Raw genomic sequence first — 12,560 nt, 5'->3', positions numbered from 1 at the left:
ACAGAGTATTGGACGGCCATGTACCGGATAGCACCATTTCGTTGATTTATAAAAAGCTTATCAATGATCGAATGGGTTTGCTGGCCTCATTGCGGGAGACATGGATTGCAGACGGTATAGAACTGGACGACGAGGATTGGGTGTCAGCGGTGGCCTCCCCGAAAGAGGTGGCTATCCCGGCCCGATTGCGGTTCGTCCAGCTTAAGATACTGCATAGAGTGTACGTCACGGGGCCTGGCTTGCTGCGTATGGGGTATTCGTGGATGGTTTGTGTAAGCGAGGCTGTGGGCTACTGGGGACTTTTCTCCATATCTTGTGGGAGTGTCCGGAGGTGACTCGGTTTTGGTGCAGAGTGCATGCGGTGTTAGAAGAAGTCACGCATGTTGCCTTGTTGCCGGAGGCACGTAGATGCTTGCTGAATGTCTGGGGGCCGACTGATTACAATGTGACGCAGACGCAATGGGTGACTCTAGGCTATATGATAGCGAAGCGTGACATCGCACAACTGTGGGGCTCCCAGAGGCCGCCAACGGTCTCCGAGTGGAAGGAACACATGGACTGGTGTATGTTTAGAGAGAAAACGGTGTATGTGGCGAGAGGTAAGCCTGGGAAGTGGATCAAGGTGTGGGGTCCCTGGAACTCCTATCGTGGAGGTATTTGCGCCCCGCCCCAGACGCGTGAGATGGACGCCGCTCTGTCTCCCTAGCCCCCCGCATTCCTGTATGCTCCTGCGACATGCGACTTTGTCGCTTCTGCCTTGCCCCCCTCCCCCCCCCTCTGTCTACCCGGGTTGGTTTACTCCCTCGATATGAGGAGCACATGTTTCTGCCATTAACCTCCTCTGCCTTGTGAGTTTGATGTTTTCTGTTTTTCAAAAATATGAAACCTTTCCTGTTTGTTTAGGGACTGCGGCTGTGGCTGACTGCGATGATTAGCACCTTAGTAACTCTTTTGCTGCTTCATTGATGTGCATGTTAAGTCGTGCCTATGTTTACACTGCGTTTAGCGGCCGGCCTGTTGGTTGTAGGCCCATACTTGTATCTTTTCGAAATTGTAATAAAGGTTTAAAAAAAAAAAAAAAAAAATATCTAGATATCCACGTATCCCTCGATCCGGCGGTCCGTTATGCTCTGAATCTGTTGCCCCCGCTCCAGCGGCTGCGGGCCGATGTAGCTCGTTAGCGTAAGCTCCCGCTATCGCCGCTTGGCCGGGCAGCCTTATTCAAAATGATGTCTCTTCCACGCTTTCTGTATGCATTGCAGAATACGCTGGACGTGGTGCCCGCCCGATATTTTAGTGAGGTAGAGAGCTTACAGAGGCAGTTAGTTTGGGATGGGAGACCGCGCATTGCTCTCGCTAAATTGACCCTACCGTGGTACGACGGTGGCATAGCTCTCCCTGATATTAGACGATATTATTGGGCGTCCCAGTTGGTGGCGGTGAATCATGGGACATACGGCCCGGCGGTGAACCCCGCGTACGAGATGGATAAGCTACTGTTGCCGGGCAGAGATTTCAATAGGGCGCTTTATTCTACGAAGGGAAGTACTAAATTGACCGGTCCTACGAAAAATGCGGTGCGCGCCTGGCGTTGTGCCACCGCTGCTACGGGATGGATGGGCCGTCTGTCTCGTGCGACTCCACTGTATGCGTCGGACGCGTTGGGAGGTTTATGGCGTTCGAAAGGCTTTGAGAAGTGGGACTTGATCGGAATTAGTCGTGTGGGGGATCTTTGTACGAAGGGCGCTTTTAAATCGTTTGAAGCTCTTCAGACGGAATATAAGCTGAGCGATAGGGAGTTCTTTCGTTATGCGCAGATGCGCCATGCGCTACTCTCAGCTTTCCCGAATCCTGCAGTTATCCCCGAGGCCTCCCCGTTGGAAGATCGTCTGCTTGATGGTTACCTGCCAGATAGTACTATTTCCCTGATCTACAAAAAACTGATTAATACTCGAGCGGACCTTCTCACACATTTGCGAGAGGTCTGGGTCGCTGATGGCCTAGAGTTGGATGACGAGGACTGGGTCGCGGCCGTAGCCTCACCGAGGGAGGTTGCTATACCGGCTCGCCTTCGATTTGTGCAGTTGAAGATACTACATAGGGTCTATGTCACCGGTCCCCGCTTGCTTCACATGGGTTACACAAGTGATGGTTTATGTCGGCACGGTTGTGGCTTGCTTGGTACTTTTCCTCATATCCTGTGGGAGTGCCCGAAGGTGATACGTTTCTGGACTGGTGTACATGCAGTGATGGAGGAGGTTACGGGTGTGGCGCTGCTCCCTGAGGCTCGGCGATGTGTGTTGAATGTGTGGGAACCGACTGACTGCGATGTGGCACAAGAACGTTGGGTGACTTTGGGCAACATGAGCGCTAAAAGGGACATTGCGCAGCTCTGGGGGTCCGGCCGGCCCCCCACAGTTACGAAATGGAAAGAAAACATGGATTGGTGCATGTTCCGAGAGAAGACGGTTTATGTGGCCAGAGGCAAGCCTAGGGCATGGAGTAAGATGTGGGGTCCCTGGAATTCCTATCGGGGGGATATCTGCGCCCCCCCCTTGGTGGTCGCACCAGACGTAACGATGTCCCCTTGACTTTGATGTTCCTGGTCGCTTTGCGGGAGGGATGACCGAGCCTCTCCCTGCCCCCGTGCCCTTTTTCACACAAATAAATGTGTAATTGGCTGCGTTGTCGCTGTTGTCCCCCGCCCATGAGAGAGCAAGTCCCTGTTAATGGAGTTCTTTTGCCTGGTGTAAGTTTCTTTTTGTTGTTTTATTTGTAAAAAGTTAATAAGAAACCTTTCTGAAATACTATGTTCAGTTGTGGGCGGCTGCAGCCGTTAGGTGTGCGGTTCGCTTCGGCTCTTCTAACTGCTGTATTGTTGTTTTCTCTACATTAGCGGCCGGCCCGGGCGGTTGTAGGCCCATGACTGTGAATATCCGATGTGTAAATAAAGGTTTAAAAAAAAAAAAAAAAAAAAAAATCCTTCCCTGTAAAGATAGAAAAATGGAAAGAGACCAGAATTCTTATTGACCCAGACCGTCAAACAAAATAATTTAATAAATTCACATCTTCGTGAATACCAAGCTCATACCTGATAGTAATGTGTATGAGTAATCAATGTTTCAAAATTTCATCCCCTTTCAGGAACATCTAGAAACGTAAAGTATCGTTTTATATACCAGCTTAATAACGTGTGATTCTCGCAACAGAAAGATAGATCTACACATCAAAATTACTAAACTCAAAATGAACCTCACCTCCTTAAGAGCATGAGTTGAACGTGGTTGTTTAAAAGGAATTCCAGCTGTATGTTTTACTGGATGATTATCCGGTGACCCAGTGTTATTCGTCACCTAGAACATGTAGAAAAACCCGATGTAAGAAGTTGTTACGTCCAAATATTTATTATCGTCTTCTCTCCCTCTAAATCGCTGACCGCTTACCTAAAATCTCAGAATCCTCTCCAGTATCAGTCTCGCGTTCCCGACAAACGGAAAAGACCGCGTTTTGCGTCCATTATCCAAGGACGACTTCCGTGTAGCGTTTTAAACGTCATCACGCGTTATAGCCATCAAAAACGGACTTGCCGAAAGCTACGTGGAGCGTACCTCCATAGATCTGCTTTGTAAACACTAAAAACAGACTTAAACTGGGTTACCAATCGTACGATTTACAATGAGCCGAATCAGTATCCAAAAAGGCGCTAATAGAGTTTAATACATACTGTTTTTGTAAGCAATTAGCTTGACTCTCTGTATTACTCCTAATTCGTGCCCATCACCAAAGTATGACAGGAAAGATACCCACCACCAAGGTATCATGAAATGCACATATTAAATCATTATTCATTTAACACTGTTCATTATCATCGTTTTTCATCTTTGGTGTTCAGAAATAACATGCGAACATATTCAAAACTAAATAACATAGAATTATACGTTTCGGATCAGTCTGTGTATTTATATTTGGTCTGGGTCTGGGGTCAATGTTACTGTTATTTAAATAAGTGAATAATTTTGTTGCTGTAGCGCGTATGGATCTTTTTGTGATTCCTCAGATTATGCTTACGTATATTTATAATAAACAGGCCATTTCCAATTTGTCATTAAGACCACACGGTGTCATGGTCTGTAATTTTTTGATCCAATAGACTTCCCTCTGTACAAGATATTTTGAATTGTCTCTATCTGGATATTTTGGCACTTCCTCAATGATTTGGAATTTGAGTTGGGCTATTTGGTGGCGCTGTTCTTCCCAATGTGTTGCTAAACTTGATGTAGAGTTCTTGGTACGAATTTTACTTTTATGTTCTGTCAACCTTATTTTCATTTTTCTTTCCGTTTTACCCACATATAGAAGTCCACATGGACATTTTATTATGTATACCACGTTTTCAGAATTACAAGTCGTTCTATTCAAGATCTTGATTTTAGCACCGGTACGAGGATGTAGTAGCGTTTCTCCTGGGATTACATTATTGCAGTGGACGCAGTTCCAACACTTAAATGTACCTCCTTTAGAACTTGTCGGTTCCGTGGTTGAGATGGATTTACTCTTCTTTGATAGTATTTCTTTCAAATTATGTGCTCGAGTGTATGCAAACAACGGTTTCTCACCAAATACTCTGTTAAAGTCCATTTCAGACTCCAATAGATCCCACCTTTTACATATGATTCTCTTGATAGTACGCAATGTTGTGGAGTATTTAGACACAAACACAGTTCGAGAGTTTTTTGATTTGATTTGATTTTCTTTGTCAGAGATTTCTCACGGGGTATGCTCTTCACTTTGTTAAGTTGTTTTTGTAGGAGATCAGCAGAACCATAGAAAGAATGTCTTTCGAATCAATAGCAAACATCACAGAAAATCGCGCATCAACGAAGGTTTACACCACTGAGGATGCTAATGAAATTTATAATCTTATCAAGGAGACTAAATCATTTGATGCACAAAGCGGATCAATCACCCAGCAGTTGCGTCAACTTGAATACCTCACAAGAAGAGAGTTGAATCAACGCTTACATGCCTCAACGTTAATCCAATATCATCGCGTAAAAAGGATCCCCCGTGGTCTCAGATTAGCAATACGGCCAATGCTATTCAGACTTCAAAACAATCAACAATTCATGGAAAAATGGTACTCAATATAAAATAAATGCTCGCTGGACCTGATTCTTCTAATAATTGAGGAATTGTCAAAAATCTTACATGATCTAGAAGAAGAGATTGTAACCTTAAAAAGTGATTTATCAACAAAGATGGATGAAGAACCGTGGGGTAAATTCTTAGAAGAACTAAATGGTTAATTAGACAAATATGGAAAAGAACTTCAAGAAACGAAATTAAGGAAGTTTAAAAGAGACACAATCGATTATAAGCTGAACGAAGCTTACACATGGGCGGATGTCTACGCCCAAAGGAGATTTAACAAAAGGAACATTCAAACATCCTCAGAAGAAAGCGTAGTGTCCGAGTCAGAAACTAACACAGCTAGAACCCCGTTTAGGAAAGCAGAGGGTAAGAAGACTCATGGAAAATTTCCTGAAGACGATTCATTAGCAACCACATCAAACGCTTCCTCCTCTCCTTTTTTAGAAAGGGGAAAAAATCAAGATCGATCTCCAGAACAAACTCAAGACAAGAACCAAAGCAAAAGTGGATCGTTAAAACCAGGAGAGGACAAAGAAAAAGAAAAAAGCAAGAAAGGCCTGAGGAGCCAAACGAAAGTCTCATAATTAATATTTCCTCTATGAAATTAACAAAAGCCGAGGAAAAAGTATTGAACAAGGGAACATCATTTGTGAGCACATATAATACAACAGAACTAGAAACGGAAGTAGCTTTCTTCAAATTTATGAGAGTATTAAGACTTCGGAATTTTTTTACGAACATTTGCCCTACTGAATCCCCCAAAGAAACATCATCCTTCAACTTTAAACCAAAAAGCACGTTCATGGCACCGGTGTCTCATAAAACCTTGGATACTTTCGAACTTCTTGTCAAAAAGGATTTCAAAACCATTCAATACACTAAAAAAATCAAAAAAACTTAAGTAGAGCTGAATACAGCACGCTATCTTCATTAGCAAAAAATCCAAATATTATATTCCAAAAAGCAGACAAAGGAGGGGGACTTGTAATGATGGACATGGAATACTATGACAAGAAAGTCAGGGAACATGTGAATAATGAAGCAATCTATGGACATCTTCCACAGGATCCCACTTTTGAAATACAGAAACTCTTAAACCAGATCTTAGAAAAAGCTGAGGAGCTACGCTGGATAGATGCTTCAACAAAAAAATACCTTAAAAATCAAATTCCAAGGAGACCTAGGATTTATCTTCTTCCAAAAATACACAAAAGTCTAGTGGATCCTCCATTCAGACCAATCGTCTCAGGCTGTGAATCGATTTTTGAAAATCCAGGACGATATATTGACACTTATCTTCAACCATTTGTTCAAAATTGGAGTACATATGTAGAAGATACTTCTGATTTTCTACGAAGTCTGGAGATCCTTGATCTTGAATGTAGTAATGATTGGATTCTGTGCACTATTGACGTAGTAGCTCTGTATACATCTATACCACACGGTGACGGATTGGAAGCAGTCGAATGGGCTCTACTCAGTCAAGAAGATTTGGATGCACCTAAAAGTTTCATTATTCAATTACTTGAATTTTGTCTACAGAATAGCTACTTTTATTGGAAAGAAGACTTTTACACACAGTTAAATGGTACCTCTATGGGTTTTCCCGGGGCACCAGTCTATGTGAATACATTCATGGCAAAATTTGAACATGATTGCATCTTATCAGACTGCACATGGCAAGAAGGACTTGTATTCTTTTGCCGGTACATCAATTACATTTTTCTCATATGGAAGAAATCAGAGAAGGCATTAACAGACAACATACATACACTCAATTTAATTGATCCCAGAATACAATTCACTCCTACAATCAGCAAAAAGGCACTCTCTTTTCTGGATGTTTGGATTGACATTGAAACAGGGAAAATCAAGACCAGCGTTTTCAAAAAGCCGACAGATAAAAATAACGCTTTACTGTACAACAGCTTTCATCCACCATCCTTAATCAAAAATTTACCCGTATCTCAATTTTTAAGAACTCGCCGAATTTCATCTACTGAAGAAACATGTAAGGAAACATGGAAGCAACAAGTAAAGAGTTATGAGCTAAGAGGATACCCAGCAGCTCTCCTACAAAAACAACTTAACAAAGTGAAGGGCATACCCCGTGAGAAATCTCTGACAAAGAAAATCAAATCAAAAAACACTCGAACTGTGTTTGTGTCTAAATACTCCACAACATTGCGTACTATCAAGAGAATCATATGTAAAAGGTGGGATCTATTGGAGTCTGAAATGGACTTTAACGGAGCATTTGGTGAGAAACCGTTGTTTGCATACACTCGAGCACATAATTTGAAAGAAATACTATCAAAGAAGAGTAAATCCATCTTAACCACGGAACCGACAAGTTCAAAAGGAGGTACATTTAAGTGTTGGAACTGCGTCCACTGCAATAATGTAATCCCAGGAGAAATGCTACTACATCCTCGTACCGGTGCTAAAATCAAGATCTTGAATAGAACTTGTAATTCTGAAAACGTGGTATACATAATAAAATGCTCATGTGGACTTCTATATGAGGGTAAAACGGAAAGAAAAATGAAAATAAGGTTGACAAAACATAAAAGTAAAATTCGTACCAAGAACTCTACATCAAGTTTAGCAACACATTGGGAAGAACAGCGCCACCAAATAGCCCAACTCAAATTCCAAATCATTGAGGAAGTGCCAAAATATCCAGATAGAGACAATTCAAAATATCTTGTACAGAGGGAAGTCTATTGGATCAAAAAATTACAGACCTTGACACCGTGTGGTCTTAATGACAAATTGGAAATGGCCTGTTTTTTATAAATATACGTAAGCATAATCTGAGGAATCACAAAAAGATCCATACGCGCTACAGCAACAAAATTATTCACTTATTTAAATAACAGTAACATTGACCCCAGACCAAATATAAATACACAGACTGATCCGAAACGTATAATTCTATGTTATTTAGTTTTTAATATGTTTGCATGTTATTTCTGAACACCAAAGATGAAAAACGATGATAATAAACAGTGTTAAATGAATAATGATTTAATATGTGCATTTCATGATACCTTGGTGGTGGGTATCTTTCCTGTCATACTTTGGTGATGGGCACGAATTAGGAGTAATACAGAGAGTCAAGCTAATTGCTTACAAAAACAGTATGTATTAAACTCTATTAGCGCCTTTTTGGATACTGATTCGGCTCATTGTAAATCGTACGATTGGTAACCCAGTTTAAGTCTGTTTTTAGTGTTTACAAAGCAGATCTATGGAGGTACGCTCCACGTAGCTTTCGGCAAGTCCGTTTTTGATGGCTATTACGCGTGATGACGTTTAAAACGCAACACGGAAGTCGTCCTTGGATAATGGACGCAAAACGCGGTCTTTTCCGTTTGTCGGGAACGCGAGACTGATACTGGAGATGATTCTGAGATTTTAGGTAAACGGTCAGCGATTTAGAGGGAGAGAAGACGATAATAAATATTTGGACGTAACAACTTCTTACATCGGGTTTTTCTACATGTTCTAGGTGACGAATAACACTGGGTCACCGGATAATCATCCAGTAAAACATACAGCTGGAATTCCTTTTAAACAACCGTGTTCAACTCATGCTCTTAAGGAGGTGAGGTTCATTTTGAGTTTAGTTATTTTGATGTGTAGATCTATCTTTCTGTTGCGAGAATCACACGTTATTAAGCTGGTATATAAAACGATACTTTACGTTTCTAGATGTTCCTGAAAGGGGATGACATTTTGAAACATTGATTACTCATACACATTACTATCAGGTATGAGCTTGGTATTCACGAAGATGTGAATTTATTAAATTATTTTGTTTGACGGTCTGGGTCAATAAGAATTCTGGTCTCTTTCCATTTTTCTATTTTTACAGGGAAGGATTAACTAGTGACAGAAATAGTAAGTGAAAGCCACATATGTATATGGGTGAGATAACACGATGGTGAAGGGAATAAGATATGTTAAAAACGTTTCTTGCAAATGTGCACCAACTGAGAGCGGTCTCCTTTTTCCTTTCTTCTAGAAAAAAACCCCTGACAAAGGGACTTCGAGTCCCAAAATGCATTGGGTTCTGGCACCAGAGTTCTGGTACCACAATAATTGTGTGATAAATTGTACAATGTAAAACATCAATGATGTGAAACAATGTCATGGAAGTATATTTTTGATTTACAAATATTGAATGTTGATTAGGTCTATAATGCTAAACACTATAACTGCCAATTGAAAAATAAACTGCATTGAATGTTAAAAAAGAAACTAGGCTGTGCAGATTGCTGTCCTGGTCACCACGTAGGGTCCAAGCCACCTTTTTCATTGATTCTCCAACGAAACACAAATAGCCTAATACCCTTTAAGCTTCACAGCTGTTTGATTTAAATTAAGTGGTGGCTTCATCAGATACCTTACTTGATTTACTGGTCACAATACAAAACATGATACCAGTATATGGTTATGTTGCCTATGTCGCACATATCATTTGCCTGTCGCCTGTCTGTAAACTAGGTAAACTATATAGAGAATGCCACTGGCGTGTTGAGATCTACTTCCAATGAGTTGCTTCTCTGAAAACCTTGTTGAATAGACTTCTAACGTATTAAGATCCACATCCTCTGAATGACTTTTCTGAAGCCATATAATAACTTCTTTTAGTAAGCAAAATTTCAAATAAAATCGCATAATGTGACCTACGTTGCACGTTATTGGACTTGTGTGTCTTTGGGTAACTTCAGTCAGAATGTTAATCAATACCGCCCGTTTGTGGGCTGTTATATTTCTGAATATGCTTGGTATGCTTGGTAAAGTTGATAGTTCATACTATTAGTTAACGACAACTGGCCCCATTTAGTTTCACATTCGTATTGGTAAAGTTGATAATTCATACTATTAGCCAAAGGCAACTGGCTCCATCTAGTTTCACATTGCTAATGCCCCTACTCGTTTACACGTTTTAAAGCACAGTTTGTTTATTCTTCAGTGGTGCCTCCTACCGCTTTCAGTTCTCATCTATTAATGTTCTTGCCTTAGGTCATAGATCTGACTAATGCGTTCAATTACGCTTATCTGGTTTCCATGGGAGGGAAGTCTTCTTCCCCTATCACCATGCCAGTTCACTACTTTGCGGGTTGGGTGGGAGGGAGTGGGATGTGGGTGGGTAGGGCTGGGGTTTTGGATTCTGTTTTTTTACTTTATGTATTTATGGTGTTGTTTTTCTTTGCTTATTACTATCATTCTTATTGCCATTGTTGTCATCGTCATTGTTTTCATTATCCAAATGTAAGGAAATGCAGTGCAATCTATGTGCATATAGGTGGCTCCTCAGAGGGTGGAGTGTGCTATTTGTACACAACCCCAATCAAGTTATCACCAAAATTAACGACTGAACTAACGTCAGGGCCATTAAATACTTTAGCGCTATTAAATACTTTAACACAGGTAAAAAAAAGTGATTCATGCCTACTCAAGGCTGAGAGTCAACGTTACAAAAGATCCCCATCAGTCAGACTACCACTCACGATGCTCATCTCACACCTATGATGTCCCAAACTTCATCAATAGCTATGGCCCAACACAATCTTAACATAGTCTTGCTGAATGTTAAGGCTCTAAATCATCCTATCAAAAGAAAGAAGATCCTTGACTATCTCCACAAACAGAAAGGGGACATCATCCTGTTACAGGAAACAAAAATTGACTCCAAACAATCCAACTCACTTAGAAACAGGTTTTATAGTGATGTTACTGGCTCTGAAACTGTGGGTAGAAAGAACTGTGTCCTGACTTTGGTAGCTAAAAAAGCCAACATAGATCTCGTATCAAGCTCTATCGATACACAAGGAAGGTGGGTCACAACGAAACTAGTAAAAGACAATACGGAATTCTAAATTACAAACTTCAATGCCCTCAATAGGGATGACTCGGCTTTCTGGGGTAACCACAGTAAGCAGATTGAAACAATTCCAGATTCAGCAATGCATATACTGGCAGGCGATTTTAATCTACCCATGGACCCAGCCCTAGATTGGGACTCCCGCTGCCCTTCTCAAGGTCAACAAATCACACAAAGCCCATAACAATCTATGCAACCATTTTAATTTGTCTGACACTTGGAGGATACAAAATCCCACAGGTAGGGAGTACACTTTTTTTATTAATTTCTGCAAAATTCGTATTCACGCATTGATTATCTACTTATTTCGAACAATGCTGTGCCCAGAATAGAACAAACCTCCATTGAGCCAAGAGTGATCTCAGATCACTCATTTATTAGTGTGACCATAACTGACCCAAAACATTTTAAGAAACAATCCCTCTGGAGATTCAACAATGAGGTATTAGATGCAGAATCAAATAGACAAAGTATTGAATGTACAATCCAAAACTACCTCACGGAAAACAAAACAGAAGATACATCAGATCTCACAAGATGGGAAGCACTAAAAAGCACTCTTAGGGGCGAGATCATTAAAATTAGGACGGCTATGAACAAGGACACTAAAAGTATTCTTGGAAAACTAGAAAAGGAGATTTATACTCTGGAAGAAAAACATATAACTAGAGAAACCTCCGTTTTGAATGAATTAGTGAGAAAGAAATACGAGTATAATAAAATAAGCAAAAGGGCAGGGATTTGGTTTAATAAGCAAAAAAGTATCAGACTGTGTGAGTCTAATAAGGCAGGAAAGGGCTTAGCTTCCTATTTAAAGTTTAAACTACAAATAAATATGATTAAGAACTTATTGGATCAGAAGGGAATAGCTCACTCTCACCCCGACAAAATAGCAGAAATCTTTAAAGACTTTTACAGCACATTGTATAGCAAAAATCAAGACCTGGGAACTGCTAAAGCACAAGACTATCTAAACAACTGCAATTTACCTACCCTTTCAAAACAAGACAAAGATTAAATTAATGGCCCAATAACTGAAACCGAAATTGGCGACATGATAAAAGCCCTTAAAGTAGGGAAGGCACCGGGGCCTGTTGGTTTTAATGCTAAATTCTACAAGTCATTTTCCTCGGCTTTGATTCCCCCTCTTCTAAGCATGTTTAACGAATTTAGTGAATCAGGCAAAATTAACAGAACACCTGCAGAGGCTATCATAGCTGTGATACCAAAGGATGGTAAGGACCCAGCACATCCTAAAAACTATCAACCTATATCACTGATTAACATAGACTGCAAATTCTATGCAATGATCCTCGCTACACGTCTCCAAAAACATTTACCCAACTTAATCACCCTTCACAAGTTGGATTTTTAAAGAACAGACTCTCTAGTGATAATACTCGTATTTTATGCCATGCCATGGAGAAAGCCAAAATAACAGACTCCCCAACAGTTGCAATCACGTTGGATGCCCAAAAGGCTTTTGACAAAATCGACTGGTCTTACCTTAAAG

The sequence above is a fragment of the Triturus cristatus genome, chromosome 1_2 (assembly GCF_964204655.1).
Source record: "Triturus cristatus chromosome 1_2, aTriCri1.1, whole genome shotgun sequence".
Classification (NCBI taxonomy): Eukaryota; Metazoa; Chordata; class Amphibia; order Caudata; family Salamandridae; genus Triturus; species Triturus cristatus.
The sequence above is the reverse complement of the archived record's forward strand: the minus strand, read 5'-3'. Positions refer to the sequence as shown.